This window comes from Giraffa tippelskirchi, chromosome 6, assembly GCF_054371585.1.
Source record: "Giraffa tippelskirchi isolate mGirTip1 chromosome 6, T2T-mGirTip1v1.2.pri, whole genome shotgun sequence".
NCBI lineage: Eukaryota > Metazoa > Chordata > Mammalia > Artiodactyla > Giraffidae > Giraffa > Giraffa tippelskirchi.
The window spans coordinates 79,922,911-79,945,534 of NC_137280.1; the positions used below are offsets into that span (position 1 = coordinate 79,922,911).

The 22,624-nt window shown below is 40.2% G+C and overlaps 1 protein-coding gene and 1 pseudogene across 3 annotated transcripts in view; one reads left to right on the top strand and one right to left on the bottom strand.

Moving 5' to 3' along the window:
- Window positions 1–22,624, top strand: part of RNF130 (ring finger protein 130) — a 189,167-nt gene that overhangs the window by 42,214 nt on the left and 124,329 nt on the right. The gene's annotated exons all lie outside the window — the stretch shown is intronic.
- Window positions 20,900–21,653, bottom strand: LOC145509316 (mitochondrial import inner membrane translocase subunit Tim17-B pseudogene; annotated as a pseudogene).

Here is a 22,624-nt window from a genome sequence, read left to right on the forward strand (position 1 = left end):
ACCTGTAGTTCCACATCTCAAGGGGGAGATCCATGTTTTAGACCTCCCCTGTTCACATGTCAGTTCTATTATCCACCCTTTATTTGAGAAAGAGCACCTTTGTGCTGTGCTGTGCATTGTAATATGAACTAATATGAACTGGTAAGAGTTGACAAAAAGACCCCTGGGTCACAGCCTCAGTGAGTTTACTATCTGAGGCCCCTTCAGTCTTCATAGTGTCTTTTTTGTACCTCTGGACGGTACTGTCCTTTTGCTTTTTGTTGTCATCATTTGTATATTTGACTGGCAGTAGAGAGAAGACTGCAGGTTTCTTTAAGTTAAAGTTTGTGTCTTTTTATTTTCTGCAATGGTTAGTAAAATATCTTGAGCAAAATGAGTATGTGCTGCATTGAAATGATTTCATGAAGATATTTAGCTTTGTTAAGCTTTCTTTTCACTCAAGGATATATTTTATAACTAATTTTAAAATTTCACATTGTTAAGTATTTCATTTTGCTGCCTTGTTGACAGTGTTTCAAGAGCTTATTCTTGTTTGTTCTAATGAATGCCCTTCATCTGGTGGCTGAAGGACATCTTTTCTGGCGCAGTGTCCATGACATCATTGACAGGAAAGACTGCTCAATTTGTGGTTTTATTTGTTACCTCTACTTGGCAGAATAAGTTCTTTGTAACATAGTTAACAAATATGTGGTAGTATAAAGGGGAAGTTATGGGCACTTGCATAGTTTAAAATGATGCACATTTGTATAAAAGTTAAGGATTTATTTTCCTGGTTTTTAAAAATTAATATAGACTTTATAGTTTAACTGTCATAAATTGTGTCAAATTGTTGTCAAATCAGAGAGCTTTTTTGTAGTTTTATTTGTATGTCTGTAAGAATCTGTGAGCATTTTTTCATTGCTAATAGGAAGATGAGGTAATTTAGGTAAACATTTAACCAAATAATTTACTTTTCTATCTTTATGTCAATTAGCAGTATTGAATGCTTCTTAGTGTTCCTTTAACTGGTTGAATAGAATCAATCAAATAGCTCTTCACCTATTTTGCATCGTTCTTCTCTTTTTAAAAAAGGTATAAGCTCTATATTACCTACCAATGAATGGAAAAAAATTACTCTGTAGAATATAGAATATTCTCTTTGTGAATAGGCAAAAATCACACCTTATGAAAACAAGTAAAGATAAATCACAAATACATTGTAAAATATCTTTAAATATCCATAATTTGGGCCACTTAGTGTAAATCTATTCTTTTATTCTAAAAGCCCATCAAAAAAATAATATTCATACTGTTGCTTTAACTGTTTAGTTTTTAGTTTCTAATTGAATATGAATTTAATTACCTCAGAAAAGATTGAGTTTGCATTTTAAATATACTATTATAGCAGAAACTAGACTTTTAATTGTGTCTGTGGCCTGTGTTTGCGAATATCTCTTCTGTATCTTCCATATGATCCATACACTTTTTTCAGAAATTCATAATTATCAAGAAAAATCTGAAACTGTAACATGTAAGCAGTAGCTTTTGAAAAAGAACAACTTTTAAAAAATGACTGCTGTTGATTCTGTTTTAAAACATTCCTGTAAGCTCTGAACTTGTCCTTTATTTCCCTGGAAGTGGAGAGCCCCTCCCTCTGCCAGATACTTAAGACAATTTATCTTCTAGCATTCCTAATTCAGACACTGCAGGCTCCATATCCTGAGTACATTGACTGGACTCATCACTTGACTTGCGATTTTATCTTGCTTGTGCTTATCCTTTCCTCTCCAGCAGTAGAAGAGGAGGAAGCTAAAATAATATAAAGGATCTGCATGGGGTTTAGAATACTGGCTTAGAAATCAGTTTCACAGGTTACAGGACAGAAGGCATTTTTTACTTGATAGCTGTTCATATGATGATAACCTGGATTTACAGGGATAAGCTCAGAGCTAGTGCCGCAGGCACAGCTGCTAAGGAAGATGGTGCAGCTTTGCTCCATGTGTTGGAGGACTGGGAAAGATTAATTGATACCTTACAATACTCCTCAGTTCAGGTTTTTCAGGAGGTAGGATATTGAGGCAGGATAATTCTTGGCTCTGTAGAACTGTCCTTTGTATTTACAGAGTGTTTAGCCTCCCAGGCGCGTGCCTACTAAATGCCAGAAGTATCCCTCCATATTTTTAACAGCGTAAAATCCTTCCCAAGAGTTTGTAGACGGACTCTCCCTAGGAGGGCTTTTCTGCACTTATAAGACTTACTGTCAAACTCTTAAGTCTATAGAGCCTTTGGAGGAGGAATGAAAAGAAGTCACTTGTTGGTGAGGGTAGTGGAAACAGAAAAACTGATGATGGGAAAACTGATAGGCTTTTATATTACTTACTCATATGTTGCATTTCTGGTGTTCTTGTTCTCTTTGTGTAGTCACAGATTTCATCTAGTGTCATTTCCCTTTCACTCTAGATAATCTTTTCAATCATTTCTTGCAGTGCAGATCTGCTGTGACAAATTGCCTCATCATTCATTTACCCTAAAGTGTCTTTTTATGCCATCATTTTTTAAGGACATAGATGTAGAATTCTGGGTTTCAGCACTTTCAAAGTGTTGTTTCTTTGTTTTCTAGTCCCCGTTTTTTTTCCAGATAAGTTCCATTTTATAACATGACTCTTTAAAACAAACCTTATATAACAGATTTAAATTCACAGAAAAATTGAAAAGATAATTCCCATAGACACTGTGCCCAGTTTCTCTTATTATTAACATGTTACAATAGCATGGTACATTTATTGCAGTTAATGAACCAATATTCAGTTCAGTTGCTCAGTCGACTCCTTGCGACCCCATGAACCGTAGCACGCCACGCCTCCCTGTCCGTCACCAACTCCCTGAAGCCACCCAAACCCATGTCTATTGAGTCAGTGACGCCATCCAATCATCTCATCCTTTGTCGTCCCCTTCTTCTCCTGCCCTCAATCTTTCCCAGCATCAGGGTCTTTTCCAATGAGTCACCTCTTCACATCAGGTGGCCAAAGTATTGGAGTTTCAGCTTCAGCATCAGTCCTTCCAATGAACACCCAGGACTGATCTCTTTTAGGATGGACTGGTTGGATCTCCTTGCAGTCCAAGGGACTCTCAAGAGTCTTCTCCAACACCACAATTCAAAAGCATCAATTCTTTGGCGCTCAGCTTTCTTTATACTCCAACTCGCACATCTATACATGACCACTGGAAAAACCATAGCCTTGACTAGATGGACCCTTGTTGGCAAAGTAATGTCTCTGCTTTTTAACATGCTGTCTAGGTTGGTCATAACGTTCCTGCCAAGGAATGAGAGTCTTAATTTCATGGCTGCAATCACCATCTGCAGTGATTTTGGAGCCCAGAAAAATAAAGTCAGCCACTGTTTCCCCTCCTATTTGCCATGAAGTGATGAGACCAGATGCTGTGATCTTAGTTTTCTGAATGTTGAGCTTTTTTTTTTTTAATAAATTTATTTATTTTAGTTGGGGGCTAATTACTTTACAATATTGTAATAGTTTTTGCCATACATTGACATGAATCAGCCATGGGTTTACATGTGTTCCCCTCCTGGACCCCCCACCCACCTCCCTCCCCATCCCATCCCTCTGGGTCATCCCATTGCCCCGGCCCTGAGCCTTTGTCTCATGCATCGAACATGGAATGGTGTTCTGTTTCACATATGATAATATACATGTTTCAATGCTATTCTCCCAGAACATCCCACACTCACCTTCTCCCTCAGAGTCCATAAAATTGTTCTATGCATCTGTGTCTCTTATTCTGTTTCGCATATAGGGTTATCGTTACCATCTTTCAAATTCCATATATATGCATTAGTATACTGTATTGTTGTTTTTCTTTCTGGCTTACTTCACTCTGTATAATGGGCTCCAGTTTCATCCATCTCAGTAGAACCGATTCAAATGTATTTTTTTTAATGGCTGAGTAATATTCCATTGTGTATATGTACCACAGCTTCCTTATCCATTCGTCTGCTGATGGACATCTAGGTTGCTTCCATGTCCTGGCTATTGTAAACAGTGCTACGATGAACATTGGGGTACACGCGTCTCTTTCAATTCTGGTTTCTTCGGTGTGTATGCCCAGCAGTGGGATTGCTGGATCATATGGCAGTTCTATTCCCAGTTTTTTAAGGAATCTCCACACTGTTCTCCATAGTGGCTGTCCTAGTTTGCATTCCCACCAGCAGTGTAAGAGGGTTCCCTTTTCTCCACACCCTCTCCAGCATTTATTGCTTGTAGACTTTTGGATAGCAGCCATTCTGACTGGTGTGAAATGGTACCTCATTGTGGTTTTGATTTGCATTTCTCTAATAATGAGTGATGTTGAGCATCTTTTCATGTGTTTGTTAGCCATCTGTATGTCTTCTTTGGAGAAATGTCTGTTTAGTTCTTTGGCCCAGTTTTTGATTGGGTCATTTATTTTTCTGGAATTCAGCTGCAGAAGTTGCTTGTATATTTTTGAGATTAATTGTTTGTCTGTTGCTTCGTTTGCTATTATTTTCTCCCATTCTGAAGGCTGTCTTTTCACCTTGCTTATAGTTTCCTTTGTTGTGCAAAAGCTGTTAATTTTAATTAGGTCCCATTTGTTTATTTTTGCTTTTATTTCCAATATTCTGGGAGGTGGGTCATGGAGGATCCTGCTGTGATTTATGTCGGAGAGTGTTTTGCCTATGTTTTCCTCTAGGAGTTTTATAGTTTCTGGTCTTACGTTTAGATCTTTAATCCATTTTGAGTTTATTTTTGTGTATGGTGTTAGGAAGTGTTCTAGTTTCATTCTTTTACAAGTGGTTGACCAGTTTTCCCAGCACCACTTATTAAAGAGATTGTCTTTTCTCCATTGTATATTCTTGCCTCCTTTGTCGAAGATAAGGTGTCCATAGGTGCGTGGGTTTCTCTCTGGGCTTTCTATTTTGTTCCATTGATCTATATTTCTATCTTTGTGCCAGTACCATACTGTCTTGATGACTGTGGCTTTGTAGTAGAGCCTGAAGTCAGGCAGGTTGATTCCTCCAGTTCCATTCTTCTTCCTCAAGATTGCTTTGGCTATTCGAGGTTTCTTATATTTCCATACAAATTGTGAGATGCTTTGTTCTAGTTCTGTGAAAAATACCATTGGTAGCTTGATAGGGATTGCATTGAATCTATAGATTGCTTTGGGTAGTATACTCATTTTCACTATATTAATTCTTCCAATCCATGAACACGGTGTATTTCTCCATCTGTTTGTGTCCTCTTTGATTTCTTTCATCAGTGTTTTATAGTTTTCTATATATAAGTCTTTTGTTTCTTTAGGTAGATATATTCCTAAGTATTTTATTCTTTTTGTTGCAATGGTGAATGGTATTGTTTCCTTAATTTCTCTTTCTGTTTTCTCATTATTGGAGTATAGGAATGCAAGGGATTTCTGTGTGTTAATTTTATATCCTGCAACTTTACTATATTCATTGATTAACTCTAGTAATTTTCTAGTAGAGTCTTTAGGGTTTTCTATGTAGAGGATCATGTCATCTGCAAACAGTGAGAGTTTTACTTCTTCTTTTCCTATCTGTATTCCTTTTATTTCTTTTTCCGCTCTGATTGCTGTGGCCAAAACTTCCAAAACTGTGTTGATTAGTAGTGGTGAAAGTGGGCATCCTTGCCTTGTTCCTGACTTTAGGGGAAATGCTTTCAATTTTTCACCATTGAGGGTAATGCTTGCTGTGGGTTTGTCATATATAGCTTTTATTATGTTAAGGTATGTTCCTTCTATTCCTGCTTTCTGGAGGGTTTTTATCATAAATGGATGCTGAATTTTGTCAAAGGCTTTTTCTGCATCTATTGAGATAACCATATGGTTTTTTTCTTTCAATTTGTTAATGTGGTGTATTACATTGACTGATTTGCGGATGTTAAAGAAACCTTGTATTCCTGGGATAAAGCCCACTTGGTCATGATGTATGATCTTTTTAATATGATGTTGGATTCTGTTTGCTAGAATTTTATTAAGGATTTTTGCATCTATGTTCATCAGTGATATTGGCCTGTAGTTTTCCTTTTTTGTGACATCTTTGTCTGGTTTTGGAATTAGGGTGATGGTGGCCTCATAGAATGAGTTTGGAAGTTTACCATCTTCTGCAATTTTCTGGAAGAGTTTGAGTAGGATAGGTGTTAGCTCTTCTCTAAATTTTTGGTAGAATTCCGCTGTGAAGCCATCTGGTCCTGGGCTTTTGTTTGCTGGAAGATTTCTGATTACAGTTTCGATTTCCGTGCTTGTGATGGGTCTGTTAAGATCTTCTATTTCTTCCTGGTTCAGTTTTGGAAAGTTATACTTTTCTAAGAATTTGTCCGTTTCTTCCAAGTTGTCCATTTTATTGGCATATAGTTGTTGGTAGTAGTCTCTTATGATCCTTTGTATTTCTGTGTAGTCTGTTGTGATCTCTCCATTTTCATTTCTAATTTTGTTGATCTGATTCTTCTCCCTTTGTTTCTTGATGAGTCTGGCTAATGGCTTGTCAATTTTGTTTATCTTCTCGAAAAACCAGCTTTTAGTTTTGTTGATTTTTGCTATGGTCTCTTTTGTTTCTTTTGCATTTATTTCTGCGCTAATTTTTAAGATTTCTTTCCTTCTACTGACCCTGAGGTTCTTCATTTCTTCCTTCTCTAGTTGCTTTAGGTGTAGAGTTAGTTGATTTATTTGATTTTTTTCTTGTTTCTTGAGGTACGCCTGTATTGCTATGAACCTTCCCCTTATCATTGCTTTTACAGTGTCCCATAGGTTTTGGGTTGTCATGTTTTCATTTTCATTCGTTTCTATGCATAGTTTGATTTCTTTTTTGATTTCTTCTGTGATTTGTTGGTTATTCAGAAGCGTGTTGTTTAGCCTCCATATGTTGGAATTTTAAATAGTTTTTTTCCTGTAATTGAGGTCTAATCTTACTGCATTGTGGTCAGAGAAGATGGCTGGGATGATTTCAATTTTTTTGAATTTACCAAGGCTAGATTTATGGCCCAGGATGTGATCTATCCTGGAGAAAGTTCCGTGTGCACTTGAGAAAAAGGTAAAATTGATTGTTTTGGGGTGGAAAGTCCTGTAAATATCAATTAAATCTAATTTGTCTATTGTATCATTTAAAGTTTGTGTTTCCTTGTTGATTTTCTGTTTAGTTGATCTATCCATATGCGTGAGTGGAGTATTAAAGTCTCCCACTATTATTGTGTTATTGTTCATTTCCCCTTTCATACTTGTTAGTATTTGCCTTATATATTGTGGTGCTCCTATGTTGGGTGCATATATATTTATGATTGTTACGTCTTCTTCTTGGATTGATCCTTTGATCTTTATGTAGTGTCCTTCTTTGTCCCTTTTCACAGCCTTTATTTTAAAGTCTATGTTATCTGAAATGAGTATTGCGACTCCTGCTTTCTTTTGGTCTCCGTTTGCATCAAATATGTTTTTCCATCCCTTCACTTTCAGCCTGTGTGTGTCCCTAGTTTTGAGGTGGGTCTCTTGTAGAGAGCATATATAGGGGTCTTGTTTTTGTATCCATTCAGCCAGCCTTTGTCTTTTGGTTGGGGCATTCAACCCATTTACATTGAAGGTAATTATTGATAAGTATGATCCCATTGCCATTTACTTTGTTGTTTTGAGTTCGTGTTGAAACATCCTTTCTGTGTTTCCTGTTTAGAGAAGATCCTTTAGCATTTGTTGGAGAGCTGGTTTGGTGGTACTGAATTCCCTCAGCTCTTGCTTGTCTGTAAAGCTTTTGAATTCTCCTTCATATCTGAATGAGATCCTTGCTGGGTACAGTAATCTGGGTTGTAGATTATTCTCTTTCATTACTTTAAGTATGTCCTGCCATTCCCTTCTAGCCTGAAGGGTTTCTATTGAAACATCAGCTGTTATCCTTATGGGGATCCCCTTGTGTGTTATTTGTTGTTTTTCCCTTGCTGCTTTTAATGTTTGTTCTTTGTGTTTGATCTTTGTTAATTTGATTAATATGTGTCTTGGGGTGTTTCGCCTTGGGTTTATCCTGTTTGGAACTCTCTGGGTTTCTTGGACTTCTGTGACTATTTCTTTCCTCATATTAGGGAAATTTTCAACTATTATCTCCTCAAGTAGTTTTTCATGGCCTTTCCTTTTATCTTCTTCTTCTGGGACTCCTATGATTCGAATGTTGGGGCGTTTCATATTGTCCCAGAGGTCCCTGAGGTTTTCCTCATTTCTTTTGATTCTTTTTTCTTTTTTCCTCTCTGCTTCGTTTATTTCCATCATTCTATCTTCTACCTCACTTATCCTATCTTCTGCCTCTGTTATTCTACTGTTGGTTCCCTCCAGAGTGTCTTTTATCGCCTTTATTTCATTATTCATTCTATATTGACTCCTTTTTATTTCTTCTAAGTCCTTGATAAACATTTCTTGCATCTTCTCAATCCTTGTCTCCAGGCTATTTATCTGTAACTCCATTTTGCTTTCAAGATTTTGGATCATTTTTATTATCATTATTCTAAATTCTTTTTCAGGTAGATTCCCTATCTCCTCCTCTTTTGTTTGGTTTGGTGGGCATTTCTCATTTTCCTTTACTTGCTGAGTATTTCTCTGCCTTTTCATCTTGTTTAGATTGCTGTGTTAGGCGTGGCCCTTCTGTATTCTGGTAGTATGAAGTTCCTCTTTATTGTGGAGGTTCCTCACTGTGGGTGGGGTTGGACAGGTGGCTATTCAAGGCTTCCTGGTTGGGGGAGCTTGTGTCGGTGTTCTGGTGGGTGGAGCTGGATTTCTGCTCTCTAGAGTGCAATGGAGTGACCAGTGTTAAATTTTGAGATGTCTATGGATTTGGTGTGCCTCTGGGCAGCCTGTATATTGATGCTCAGGGCTATGTTCCTGCGTTGCTGGAGAATTTACGTGGTATGTCTTGCTCTAGAACTTATTGGCTCTTGGGTGGAGCTTGGTTTCAGTGTATATGTGGAGGCTATTGGATGGTCTCTTATTATTTAATGTTTCCCCTGGCTTTCAGTCTTATTCTTGCAGTAGCCTCAAGACTTCTCCATCCATACAGCATCAATAATAAAACTTTTAGGTTAATGGTGAAAAGATTCTCCACAGTGAGGGATACCCAGAAAGGTTCACTTGAGTTACATGGAGAGATGAGGTGAGGGGCGGGGTTGAGGTGACCAGGAGGGGAAGAGGGAAATGCAAATGTGGAGAGAGCAATCTAGCCAGTAAGCACTTCCCTCTGTGCTTTCCACAGTCTGGAACCCTCAGAGTGGTTCACAGAGATACATAGAGAGGGGGGAGGAAAGTAATAGAGGTGAGCATGAGTAGAAAGGGAGGAATCAAGAGGAGAGAGAGAGATCTGGGCAGTATTCTGTTCCTGAAGTGTTCTCCGGTACCCAGAACTCCCTCAGAGATTCACAGAATTGGGTTGAGAAGAGAAGGAGGAGGGTGGGAGATAGAGGTTCCCTGGGGGAGAAGAAAGAGCATCAATAGGGGGAGAGAGTAATCAGGCCAGTGATCACACTCCTGAGTAAAAATGGGTCCTAAAGATTGGGTTCTTAAATGTACAAAACTGATATCAAATATGTAGAACAAAGATTAAAAATCAAGAGTAGAGGTTAGACTCTTATAAAACTTACAATATAAAAAAAAGAAGAAAAAAAGGAAACAGTGTAAAAGAAAAAAAACAGTAAAACAGTAGAAAAAGAAACAGTAAAAAAAGTAAAACAGGAAAAAAACAGTAAAAAAAGAAAACACAAAAGGTATAAGATATATGTATGCTGCTGCTGCTGCTGCTAAGTCGCTTCAGTCGTGTCTGACTCTGTGTGACCCCATAGACGGCAGCCCACTAGGCTCCCCCGTCCCTGGGATTCTCCAGGCAAGAACACTGGAGTGGGTTGCCATTCCCTTCTCCAGTGCATGAAAGTGAAAACAGAAGTGAAGTCGCTCAGTCATGTCTGACTCTTAGCGACCCCATGGACTGCAGCCTACCAGGCTCCTCTGTCCATGGGATTTTCCAGGCAAGAGTACTGGAGATATATGTATGCAGTTTGCTTCAAAAATAGGGTTGTTTTTTTTTTTTGCAAGTTAATAGTGGGCTATGAAAATGAAAGTTAAAGGTGTAATAGAGGACTTGAAGAAAAAGGAAAGAAGAGAAAAAAATTTTTTTTAATTAAAAAAATAATAATAATAATAGTAAAAAAATATATATCCCAGACTTTCTCTGGTGCTGTTGTGAGCAGTGTGGGGTCTGCTCAGTTTCAGATAGATCCTTGTTCTTGCTTATACTTTTCAAGATCTATAGGTCCCTTTCAATGCAGTCGGTATTAAGTACAGGGATTTTAATCTGTTGGCCGTCACTTCCAAGACGCTTCCCTCTGTTTATTTGGCTTCTGTTTGGAGGTCTCTTCAGTATCTAATTTCCGCCCTGCAACAGAGGGGTGGAGGTGGTCTCTTTAGGTTCACTTGTTCAATTGTGCTGTGGGGAGGGAGGAACACTGCAAACCTGGCGTGTGTGTGGTGAGCTCGCAGTGTCTCGGCCGCACTGGGTTCGCCACCACTCACGGTGTGTGTGCTTTCCCCATCTACCCTGCTCAGGCTTCAGGTTACTCGGCCGGGGAGTGGGCCGGGGAGCGGGCCCTGAGCTGCGTGCACTTCCCAGGTCTACGTCGCTCAGGTTCAGGCTCCCGGTTACTCCACAAAGGCGCAGACTTGGTTTCGCCCGCGGCTTGTGCCGTTCCCGGTCGGAGCTGCTCAGGCGGCCAGGAGTTTGGCGAGCGCGCTCTCCCCTGTTGGGGCGGTGCGGCTTATCACCTCCCTGGTCCCCGCCTCGGTTTACGGGCGCGCCCGGCTCCGGTGTGCTTTGTGTCAGTTCTGGGGAGCTGGTCTCTGGCTGCGACCCTCCCGGCGGCTGTCGACCCTCCGGGATCTCAGGCAGTCTTTGCTTAGAAACTGGGAGCCTGTTTGCAGTTTGGTAGGGGGTGCCCTCTCTGGGGCCGAGTTTGCCCCTTTCCGGCTCTGGCGGGCCCCGCCTGCCTGCTGTGTCCGACGGGGGATGGGGCCGTCTGCAGCCGGCTAGCTCTCCTCTGGTATTGCTCAGTCCTTTGTTCTGTGAGCGGGCCGGCAGTGCCTTAGAGTTGGGCTTTTCGCGGGATAGTTCTCTCTCTCTGGCTGTCCCACAGTTTAGGTTACTATCTCGCGTTAGCTCCCTCAGATTGCCCTCGGGGCACTTGGGCCTGGTCCTTACCCTAGGCAGTGCCGCCCACTCCTCTCCGTTCAGCCCCCACTTGCTGGTGGCGGATGCTGCGAGCGTCTGGGGTTCTTTGCTGGGAGCTGCTTTAGGCACGTAATGTGTGGGTTTTATTTATTTTTTCTCCCAGTTACGTTGCCCTCCGAGATAAGAAATCTTCCCCCACACCCGCCGGTGAGAGGGTTTCCTGGTGCTTGGAAATTTCTCTTCTTTTACGACTCCCTCCCCGGGACGGGTCTCCGTCCCTAACTCTTTTGTCTCTCTTTTTATCTTTTATAATTTCTCCTACCTCTTTTGAAGATAATGCGCTCTTTGTGGATGCCTGACGTCCTCTGCCAGCCTTCAGAAGTAGTTTTGTGAAGTTTGCTCAGCATTCAGATGTTCTTTCACTAAATTTGTGGAGGAGAGAGTGGTCTCCCCGTCCTATTCCTCCGTCATCTTAGCCCCGCCTCTCCTGAATGTTGAGCTTTAAGCAAACTTGTACTCTCCTCTTTCACTTTCATCAAGAGGTTCTTTAGTTCTTCACTTTCTGCCATAAGGGTGGTGTCATCTGCATATCTGAGGTTATTGAAATTTCTCCCGGCAATCTTGATTCCAGCTTGTGCTTCCTCCATTCCAGAGTTTCTCATGATGTACTCTGCATATAAGTTAAATAAGCAGGGTGACAATATACAGCCTTGACGTACTCCTTTGCCTATTTGGAACCAGTCTGTTGTTCCATGTCCAGTTCTAACTGTTGCTTCCTGACCTGCATACAGATTTCTCAAGAGGCAAGTCAGGTGATCTGGTATTCCCATCTCTTTCAGAATTTTCCACAGTTTGTTGTGATCCACACAGTCAAAGACTTTGGCATAGTCAATAAAGCAGAAATAGATGTTTTTCTGGAACTTTCTTGGTTTTTCGATGATCCAGCGGATATTGGCAATTTGATTTCTGGTTCCTCTGCCTTTTCTAAAACCAGCTTGAACATCTGGAAGTTCATGGTTTACATATTGCTAAAGCCTGGCTTGGAGAATTTTAAGCATTACTTTACTAGCATGTGAGATGAATGCAATTGTGCGGTAGTTGAGCATTCTTTGGTATTGCCTTTCTTTGGGATTGGGATGAAAACTGACCTTTTCCAGTCCTGTGGCCACTGCTGACTTTTCCAAATTTGCTGACATATTGAGTGCAGCACTTTCACAGCATCATCTTTCAGGATTTGAAATAGCTCAACTGGAATTCCATTACTTCCACTAGCTTTGTTCGTACTGATGCTTCCTAAGGCCCACTTGACTTCACATTCCAGGATGTCTGGCTCTAGGTGAGTGATCACACCATCATGATTATCTGGGTCGTGAAGATCTTTTTTGTATAGTTCTTCTGTGTATTCTTGCCACCTCTTCTTAATATCTTCTGCTTCTGTTAGGTCCATACCATTTCTGTCGTTTATTGAGCCCATCTTTGCATAAAACGTTCCCTTGGTATCTCTAATTTTCTTGAAGAGATCTCTAGTCTTTCCCATCCTGTTGTTTTCCTCTTTTTCTTTGCTTTGATCGCTGAGAAAGGCTTTCTTATCTCTCCTTGCTATTCTTTGGAACTCTGGTTTCAAATGGGTATATCTTTCCTTTTCTCCTTTGCTTTTCACTTCTCTTCTTTTCACAGCTATTTGTAAGACCCCCTCAGACAGCCATTTTGCTTTTTTGCATTTCTTTTTTTGGGGGATGATCTTGATTCCTGTCTCCTATACAATGTCACAAACCTCCATCCATAGTTCATCAGGCACTCTGTCTATCAGATCTAGTCCCTTAAATCTATTTCTCACTTCCACTGTATAGTCATATGGGATTTGATTTCGGTCATACCTGGATGGTCTAGTGGTTTTCCCCACTTTCTTCAATTTCAGTCTGTATTTGGCATAAAGAGTTCATGATCTCAGCCACAGTCAGCTCCCAGTCTTGTTTTTGCTGACTGTAGAGAGCTTCTCTATCTTCGGGTGCAAAGAATATAATCAATCTGATTTCGGTGTTGGCCATGTGGCGATGTCCATGCGTAGAGTCTTCTCTTGTGTTGTTGGAAGAGGGTGTTTGCTATGACCAGTGTGTTCTCTTGGCAGAACTCTATTAGCCTTCCTTCTGTACTCCAAGGCCAAATTTGCCTGTTACTCCAGGTGTTTCTTGACTTCCTACTTTTGCATTGCAGTCCCCTATAATGAAAAGGTCATCTTTTTTAGGTGTTAGTTCTAGAAGTTCTTTTAGGTCTTCATAGAACTGTTGAACTTCAGCTTCTTCAGCATTACTGGTCGGGGCATAGACTTGGATTACTGTGACATTGAATGGTTTGCCTTGGAAACGAACAGAGATCATTCTGTCGTTTTTGAGATTGCATCCAAGTACTGCATTTCGGACTCTTGTTGACTATGATGGCTACTCCATTTCTTCTAAGGGATTCCTGCCCACAGTAGTAGATATAATGGTCATCTGAGTTAAATTCACCCATTCCAGTCCATCTTAGTTCACTGATTGCTAGAATGTTGATGTTCACTCGTGTCATCTCCTGTTTGACCATTTCCAATTTGCCTTGGTTCATGGACCTAACATTCCAGGTTCATATGCAATATTGCTCTTTACATCATCAAACCTTGCTTCTATCACCAGTCCCCTCCACAACCGGGTGTTGTTTGTGCTTTGGCTCCATCCCTTCATTCTTTCTGGAATTATTTCTCCACTGATCTCCGGTAACATATTGGGCACCTACCAACCTGGGGAGTTCATCTTTTAATGTCCTATCTTTTTGCCTTTTCATACTGTTCATGGGGTTCTCAAGACAAGAATACTGAAATGGTTTGCCATTCCCTTCTGCAGTGGACCACATTCTGTCAGACCTCTCCACCATGACCCAGCAATCTTGGGTAGCCCCACACGGTATGGCTTAGTGTCATTGAGTGAGACAAGGCTGTGGTCCGTGTGATCAGATTGGCTAGTTGTCTGTGATTGTGGTTTCAGTCTGTCTGCCCTCTGATGCCCTCTCAGTGCCTCCCGTCTTAATTGGTTTTCTCTTACCTTTGATGTGGGGCATCTCTTCATGGCTGCTTCAGTAAAGCGCAGCCGCTGAACCAATATTGGTATGTTGTTATTAACAATTAATGAACCAGCATTGGTATATTGCATGCATGCGTGCGTGTTAAGTCACTTCAGTCCTGTCCCATCTTTGGTGACCTCATGGACTGTAGCCCACCAGGCTCTTCTGTCCATGGGATTCTCCAGGCAAGAATACTGGAGTGGGTTGCCCTGCCCTTCTCCAGGGGATATTCCTGACCCAGGGATCAAACCCATGTCACTTATGTCTTCTGCAGGCAAGTTCTTTATCCACTAAGCCACCAGGGAAACTCTTGGTATGTTATTATTAACTCAAGTCCATATTTTCTTCTGTTGAGCTTATCCTTGGGCTTCCCTGATGGCTCAGCTGGTAAAGAATCTGCCTGCAATGTGGGAGACCTGAGTTCAATCCCTGGGTTGGGAAGATCCCCTGGAGAAGGAACGGCTACCCACTCCAGTATCCTGGCCTGGAGAATGCCATGGACAGAGGAGCCTGGGAGGCTACAGTCTAGTCCATGGGATCGCAAGAGTCGAACATGACTGAGCGAGTTTCACTTTACTTCCTATTTTATTCCAATTTCTTTAGTTTTTATCTAATGTCCTTTGGAGTTCCAGGATCCCATCTGGGATATTACATTACTTTTGGTCATTATATCTGCTAGGCTTCTCTTGGCTATGATGTTTTTTTAGGGCTCCTGTTCAGGTATTTTGTGGAATATCCTTCAATGGGAATTGTTTGCTTTTTCTTCATGATTAGACTGAGGATATGGGTTTGAGGGAGGAAGACCACAAGGGTAAGGTGTCATTCTCATCACCTGTCATGTTCTGTCAATGTGAGTGATTGCTGTTGGTGTTGACCTTGACTACCTGGCTGTTTGTCAGACTTTCCATTATAACATTTCTCTTTTCTCTCTCCCATACAACACTCTTTAGGAGGTCACTGTGCACAACCCACACTTAAGATGTTGGGAGTTAGGCTTCCCCTCCTTCGAGTAAAGTATTACATATTTACTTGGAATTATTCCGTATGGATGGTTTGTCTCTTTTCTATTGATTTATTCAGTCATTTATATGTATCAGAATGGACTTACAGATATTTATTTTGTACTTTGTATTATAATACAATATTACTCAGCTTATTTTTTGTTCACATTATTCCAACTTTGGCCATTGGGAGCTCTTTCAGTTGACTCTTGTCTCCATTGACATGTTTCCATTACCATGAGTGTTGGTTTTTTGTTTGTTTTGTGTTTTGAGCATTTTCTTCTTTTCTGGTGCTGTAAGATGCTCCAGCTTCATCTTGTATATGTTTCCTTTCCCATTCCTAGAATCAGGCATTTCTCTAAGGAACCCTAGTTTCCATTTATTGGAAAATGATACTAGAAATCAAGCTCTGGGTATTAGATGTACTTGTTACTGTTAAGGTTTTATTGTTTCTGGACCTTCTCAGTTGACAGACAAAGGAAATATATATGTGTATACTAATACCTGTATATGCACATAACTAAGTATTTCTATTTATAACCATTTATATCTATATTAAGCTAAGAATGAGTTCATACTTAGGTCTGCAACTCTAATCCATTACATTACATGGATCCTTGTGGTTTTCTCCCTTTGCTTATCTGTAAATTCCCACTCCAAAAGTGAGAAGCCTGACTGACACCAACCACCATCCATTTTCTTCAGTTCACTGAGCTCTCAGACTTAGAAATTTTTAAACATAAAAAGCATATTGTAAGGCCTTCGGAGTGCTGGTGCTTGGTGTAAAAGCTATCATAAATTTTCTTCTCAACTTAAATCTTCCCTGGTTGGAATGCCTGTGGACTTAACTTTTCTTTCTCCACTCATTAAAAAAATTTTTTTTAATCAAAAACTTGTACCTAATCAAATTTGCAAGCTTTTGCACAGCAAAGGAAACCATAAACAAAATGAAAGGACAGCCTACAGACTGGGATAATGTATTTGCAAGTGGTACTACTGATGAGGGCTTATTTTCCAAAATACACAAACAGCTCATGTAGTTCAATAACAGAAAAACAAACAACTCAATCAAAAAATGGGCAGAAGACCTAAATAGACAGTTCTCCAAAGAAAACATAACAGGTGGCCAATAGGCAAATGAAAAGATGCTGATCATCACTTATTAAGGGAAATGCAAAGCAAAACTATAATGAGATTCCACATCACATGGGTCAGAATGGCCATAATTAAAAAGTCTACAATTATCAGACATCGAACCTTCAGATTTCCATTTATTTCTGTCTTTAGAAGATTCTCTTAATAGAAAAAAATTTCAATTTCCTGAAGGATTATAAAAGGCACCTGAAACAATTCTTTGCTCAAAGAGATAAAAAGTTTTGGAAAATGAAATTTTGAAGTTGCCTGAAAAGTGGCAGAAGGTAGTGGAACAAAACAGTGAATACGCTATTCAATAAAGTTCTCAGTGAAAATGAAAAATGTGTCTTTTATTTTTCCTTAAAAACCAAAGGAACTCTTTGGCCAACCCAATACAGTGGAATATTACTCAGCCATAAAAAAGAATGAAATAATGACATTTGCAGCAGCATTGATGAACCTAGAGATTATCATACTAAGCAAAGTAAGTCAGAAAGAGAAAGACAAACACTATCTGATATCACTTACGTGTGGAATCTAAAATATGGCACATATGAACATATCTACAAAACAGACTCAGAGATGGAGCACAGACTTGTGGTTGTCAGGGGGCAAGGGATGTGTAGGAGGCAAAGATTGGGAGTTTAGGATTAGTAGGTGAAAACTAATATGTAGGATGGATAAACAACAGGGTCCTACTGTATAGCATGGGGAGCTATATTCAATATCCTGTGATAAATCATAATGGAAAAGAATATGAAAACGAATATATATATGTATAATTGAGTCACTTTGCAGTACAGCAGATATTAAGACAACATTGTAAATCAACTATGCTTAAATAAGATTTTTAAAAAATGAAACTTATAAGAAAACATAAATATAGGTATCTTAACTTGAAAATGGCACAAAACTAGGTGGATCTTGGAACATATAACAATGAAAAGAAAGTATTCATTAGGTCAGCCCACAAATGGTTTAGAAAAATTAGTAACTAGGTTTTGTGGAGAAAGTAACAGTTCAAGTTGAGGACAGCTGGGAACAATAATCATGTAAGCTCAGCATATGCTAAAATGTAGCATGGCTGCGAAAAAATATATTGAAAGCTTGACCTGTATCCCTGTAAGTATACTATTCAGATGAAGGGAGACATTATTCTCATGCTGCTCTTGGTATTGAAGTATTATATTCATTCTTAATTGAAAAAGACATTTAAAAATGTAAAAAAAAAAAGCATGGAAAAAGTTGTATTGAACACAATTTGGAATTTTAGCATCAAGATAATAATGATAGTGTTTTAGACCATTAAGTAAAATAATAACCGTGAATTCATACTGATCTAAGAAGTAAAATAAAGTGAAAGTTTGATGAGGAATGGAATGCTTACCTAGTCTCAAAATACCTCCGTACAGAATACTTAACAATTACTAGGGGAAAAAGAGTCAGTTCAAATGCCTGGAAATGCCTGGAGGACATCACTTTTATGCATGATCAAAGTGAACGTCACTAGTAATGGGTTATACCAAGACTGTGACACCTGGGAGTATTCACCAGAAAGAGCACAGCATCACTTCTGTGACATTACTGCCAGAGGTGCATGGCCTGAGTCTAGCCACAAGGAAGCACCAGATGAATCCAGAATGAGGGACACTGTACAGCATAAAACTATCAAGTTCGTGGACATCAAGCAGAGTCTGAGAGACCATTTGAGACTGATACAGACATGACAGTTAAATGTAATGCATGGCTCCAACATGGACTACTATAAGGGCATTATTGGGAAATTGAGCAAGTGAATGGACTCTCAGATTAGACAGTAGTAATGTAACAGTGTTAATTTCCTGATTTGGGTGATTGTACTATTTATTTAAAAGTGGTTTTTTTTGTTTATAGAATACACACAATGTTTAGGGATGATGTGGCATCATGCCAGTAGCTTACCCTTGAATGGTTTGGGGGAAAAGAAGTTTTTATGTTTCCAACTTGTAAATGTTAGATTCTTTTAAAAATCTTTTTTTTTTAATGAATAATTTGGGACTTTGGGAATAATTAGTATGGAGAAAAGACTGAGGCGGAGTTCCAGGGAAGAAGTCTTTGACTTCTTCCAAGGGAAGAGGAGTTTTCATCAGTTCTTGGAGGTGTTTCTTATATTTGATGGCATCTTAGGGTTTGACAGGATTTTTTCTTCATGGTACATACAGTAATGATGCACTTTACAATTTATGGTATTTTACACCATCGATAAGTGAAATACAGTTTATTTGTTCAGTGATACTTCTCCAGAGAAGAGAACCAAGAGCCATGAATGGGCATTCAGGAATCAAGAATTTAGTTACTAAAAGGACCTTTCTGGTACTTAAAACTGGGCTTTCCTGGTGGCTCAGCGGTAAAGAATCCATCTGCCAATGCAGGAGGCACAGGTTCCATCCCTGGTCCGGGAGGATTCCACATGGCATGGAGCAGCTGAGCCTGTATGCACCACAACGGTTGAGCTTGTGCTCTAGAGCCTGAGAACTGCACCTGCTAAAGCCTGCACACGCCAGAGCCCGTGCTCTGCAACAAGGAAGCCTCTGCAGGGAGAAGTCTGCACCGCAGCTGGAGGGCGGCCCCTGCTCTCCCTCATGAGAAAAAAGCCTGTGTGTCAGTGAAGATTCAGCCCAGCCAAAAGTAGATAAATAGAAATTATTCTTTAAAGAAGTGATTTATACAGGGTTCCTGTATTATGTTGAAGATGACCTCTAAGAACTCTTCTAACTAAAAGATTGGATGATTTTCTTGGTGTCTGGTGTTCTCCTCCTAATTACCCTCCTACTTTTCTGCCTCTCTATATCAAGGGCAAAAGTGGCTTTTTTTCCATCTGGTCTTTGCTCCTACCATCTTTTATTTATTATGATGTAGAAAACGTGAACAGAAATTACCTGAGGAATACACATAGGCAGGAGATAGCATAAGAAGAAAAGAAATGACATTTGAGTACTGGGCATTGAGCCTTGGCCCTACTTGTTTGAGGAACTTCCTACTCAAGGAATAAAAGAACAAGAATTCACTAGAGTCTTGTTCTTTTTGAGGACAAATTATAGCCGAGAATCATCAGCAATTATCAAGCAACTCTGGAATCTCTTGGTGGCTCACACATGGAGCTCTCCTGTATGTCAGCTTTGGGGCAGGCGGTTTAGGTTCAAACTTCAGCACACTTTCAAGTTCATCAGTGTTGTGAACCTTGTGGGCATCAGCTGGATATCCATGGTACTGGCATTTTCTTGAAGCAGTACAGCTGCTTTCAAACCAGTACACTTCCACAGTAACAGAACTTTACCTTTCATTCTCTTGTTCTGCACCCTGTGTCCCTCTTATATCATAGTCATTCACTTCCCTGCCTGTCACTTCTCAGAGGCCCTGACTCCTGGCTTACTCACCCATACACACATAGTCCTGCCGTCATCCTGCCCAACTTCAATATCCATGTGGGGAGTGAACAACCAAACCTAAAATTCTTCTCTTAGATCCTTTGACCATTCCACCTCATTAGGGACCTGGGCCTCATTATCTCCTGGAATTGTTATATCTTGAGGCTCAGTTCCAGTGTCCTCTTCTCTGACTGTTGCTTCTTCTCTTCCTCTCCTTCTGTCATTTGGGCTTGTTGAAGCTTTCAGTTCTGTGGGCCCTCTGTTTTCTCCCATTTATCCTCCTCCACACTTCACCCTTGCATACTACTTAGATCATGAGCCACTGTTTCAGTCACTTTGGACAAACGACTTCATTTGGTCAATAAGAAGTGTCTACCATCACGTGAACCTACGCATTGGAGAAGACCCTGCTGCTGGGAAAGATTGAAGGCAAAAGGAAAGCGGGCGGCAGATGATGAGATGATTAAATAACATCACTGACTCAGTGGACATGATTTGAGCAAACTTTGGGAGATAGTGAAGGTCAGGGAAGCCTGGCATGCTGCAGTCCACAAGGGTGCAAAGAGCCAGACATGACTTAGCAACTGAACAACAACCATTACACAGTGCTCAGTTACCTTTAGGTCCACTTGTCTCCTGAAATGCCCTGAACGTTATGGAGTTTGAACTTTATTTAGTTGACAGTAGGGATACATGAAAGGTTTTGAATAGAGGAATGAAATACAAGTATATGTTTTAGAAAAAAAACAGTGACAAATCTCAACAGGAAATCTATAATATAATCTGTCACCCACCAGTGTATTCATTTTGTGAAAGAATGTAGCATTTTTTTTTCTCCTTTGAATTCTATTTTTTTCATTTCCCCTCCTACACATTCATCCCACAAGCCTTTATTAGAGACTACTCTCTGTGTGACTCCAAATCCGAAGGCTTCCAAGTCCCTGAAGAGTGCTCTGCCCCTTGTCCTAGAGAACAGGTCCTGTGGGGGGCTCAAGGAGTATGTACAAAGGCCTTTCAAAACTGACTTTAAGTGCTCATCAGGGCACTGTGCAAAGAGACTAGGGTGGGAGCATGTTACATGTGAGTGGGGACTGTGGTGCCCTGATAAGAGGAGGGACCCACCCATCAGGGCAGCTAGAGTACCCCACCCCCAACCTTGGATAAGGGAACAGAGTAGAGGCCCTCTCTGGAGGGTCCCAGGGCCACCTGGGAGCCAGCCCCTCCCTTCGAGGTAGATAATTGGAGAGAGAACAGAAGAGGAGCTCCCATGGTGGTAGTGATAAGGGGTCACTTCCTCCATGATATTGCTGATAGGTGGGGTAACCTGCGGCCAGGGTATACTCAGGGGGCAGCTGGCTGAGCTCCTCAGGAATGGTGATGCAGAACTTCTGGGCCCTGTAGCAAGTTTGGAGGATGCCAGCACCCTCGATGAGGGCCAGCAGGATGTGTCCCCCCATCATTGCTGAGCCAGCCATGGCCAGTGGGCCACTGTGGGCAGCCAGCACAGCCTTGGTCAGTGCTCCAGGGGTGATGGAGTTCCAGGGGTCTTCCTTGCCCCACAGCAGCACCAGACCACAGTTGATGGTGGAAAACATGTTGTCTCCCCACATGATGAAGATATCTCCAATCTGAGGGGCTCAGATCCTCACAGCATTGACACTGCCTGTCAGTTGATGCCAAATTCCAACAAGGCCATTACAGAAGCCCTTAATAGCCTGGAAGACTCCATGCTGATAATACCCATAGTGAAGGTTCAACTACAATCATCCACATAATTCCCCAAGGGCAAGGCTCACGAACGTACTCCTCCATGGCAGCCTCACTTGAATTCTTTTTTTTTTTAATAAATATATTTTATTGAAGTATAATTGAGTTAGAGTGTTTCAGGTGCACAGCAAGGCAATTCAGTTATACAAATATATGTAATATATTATTTTTGAAATTATTTTCCATCATAGTTTATTACAAGATATTGACTGTAGTTCCCTGTGCTATACAGTAAACCTTTGTTGCTTGTTACATATCTATTTTTTAATTAGAAATCTAACATTCTGTTCATACTAAGTCAAACAAGTGGAATCAAAATGTCACAGTTTTTTTTTGTTAGGCAAAAACTCATAACTTTCTTAAATATATTACACACACACACACATATATATATACACCAAAGCTTTTCTACTACACTTGATAAAGGCTTGAGAAAGAACATCCGGAAAAAAAAGGAGAGATGAAAAAATTGGAGAACATAAACTAAATGAAATGGGAGCACTGAATATGAAATAGAAAAAGTGAAACAAACTAGACAAAAGTAAAAGATCATCATATAGTTCAGTTGTTTTTAAACATGACTGCTCATTAGAAACACATCTGGAGCTTTGGAGAAACAAATCAATACTTGAGCATTTGTATTTTCCAAAAAATTTCAAGATATTTCTGAGATGCATCTGGATTTCAAAAATAATTATAGGTTTTTCTATTAGATCCTAGTTTTGGTGCTATAGAGTTCTGTTATTTTTCTGTTGACCAGGAGACCTCTGGGACAACATTAAACACACCAACGTTCACATTATAAGCGTCCCAGAAGGACAAGAGAGAGAGAAAGGACCTGAGAAAATATTTGAAGAGATAATACCTGAAAACTTCCCAAACATGGGAAAGGAAATAGTCAACCAAGTCCAGGAAGCACAGAGAGTCCCAGGCAGGATAAACCCAAGGAGGAACACGGAGAAACACATAGTAATCAAACTGATGAAAATTAAAGACAAAGGTAAAATATTAAAGGA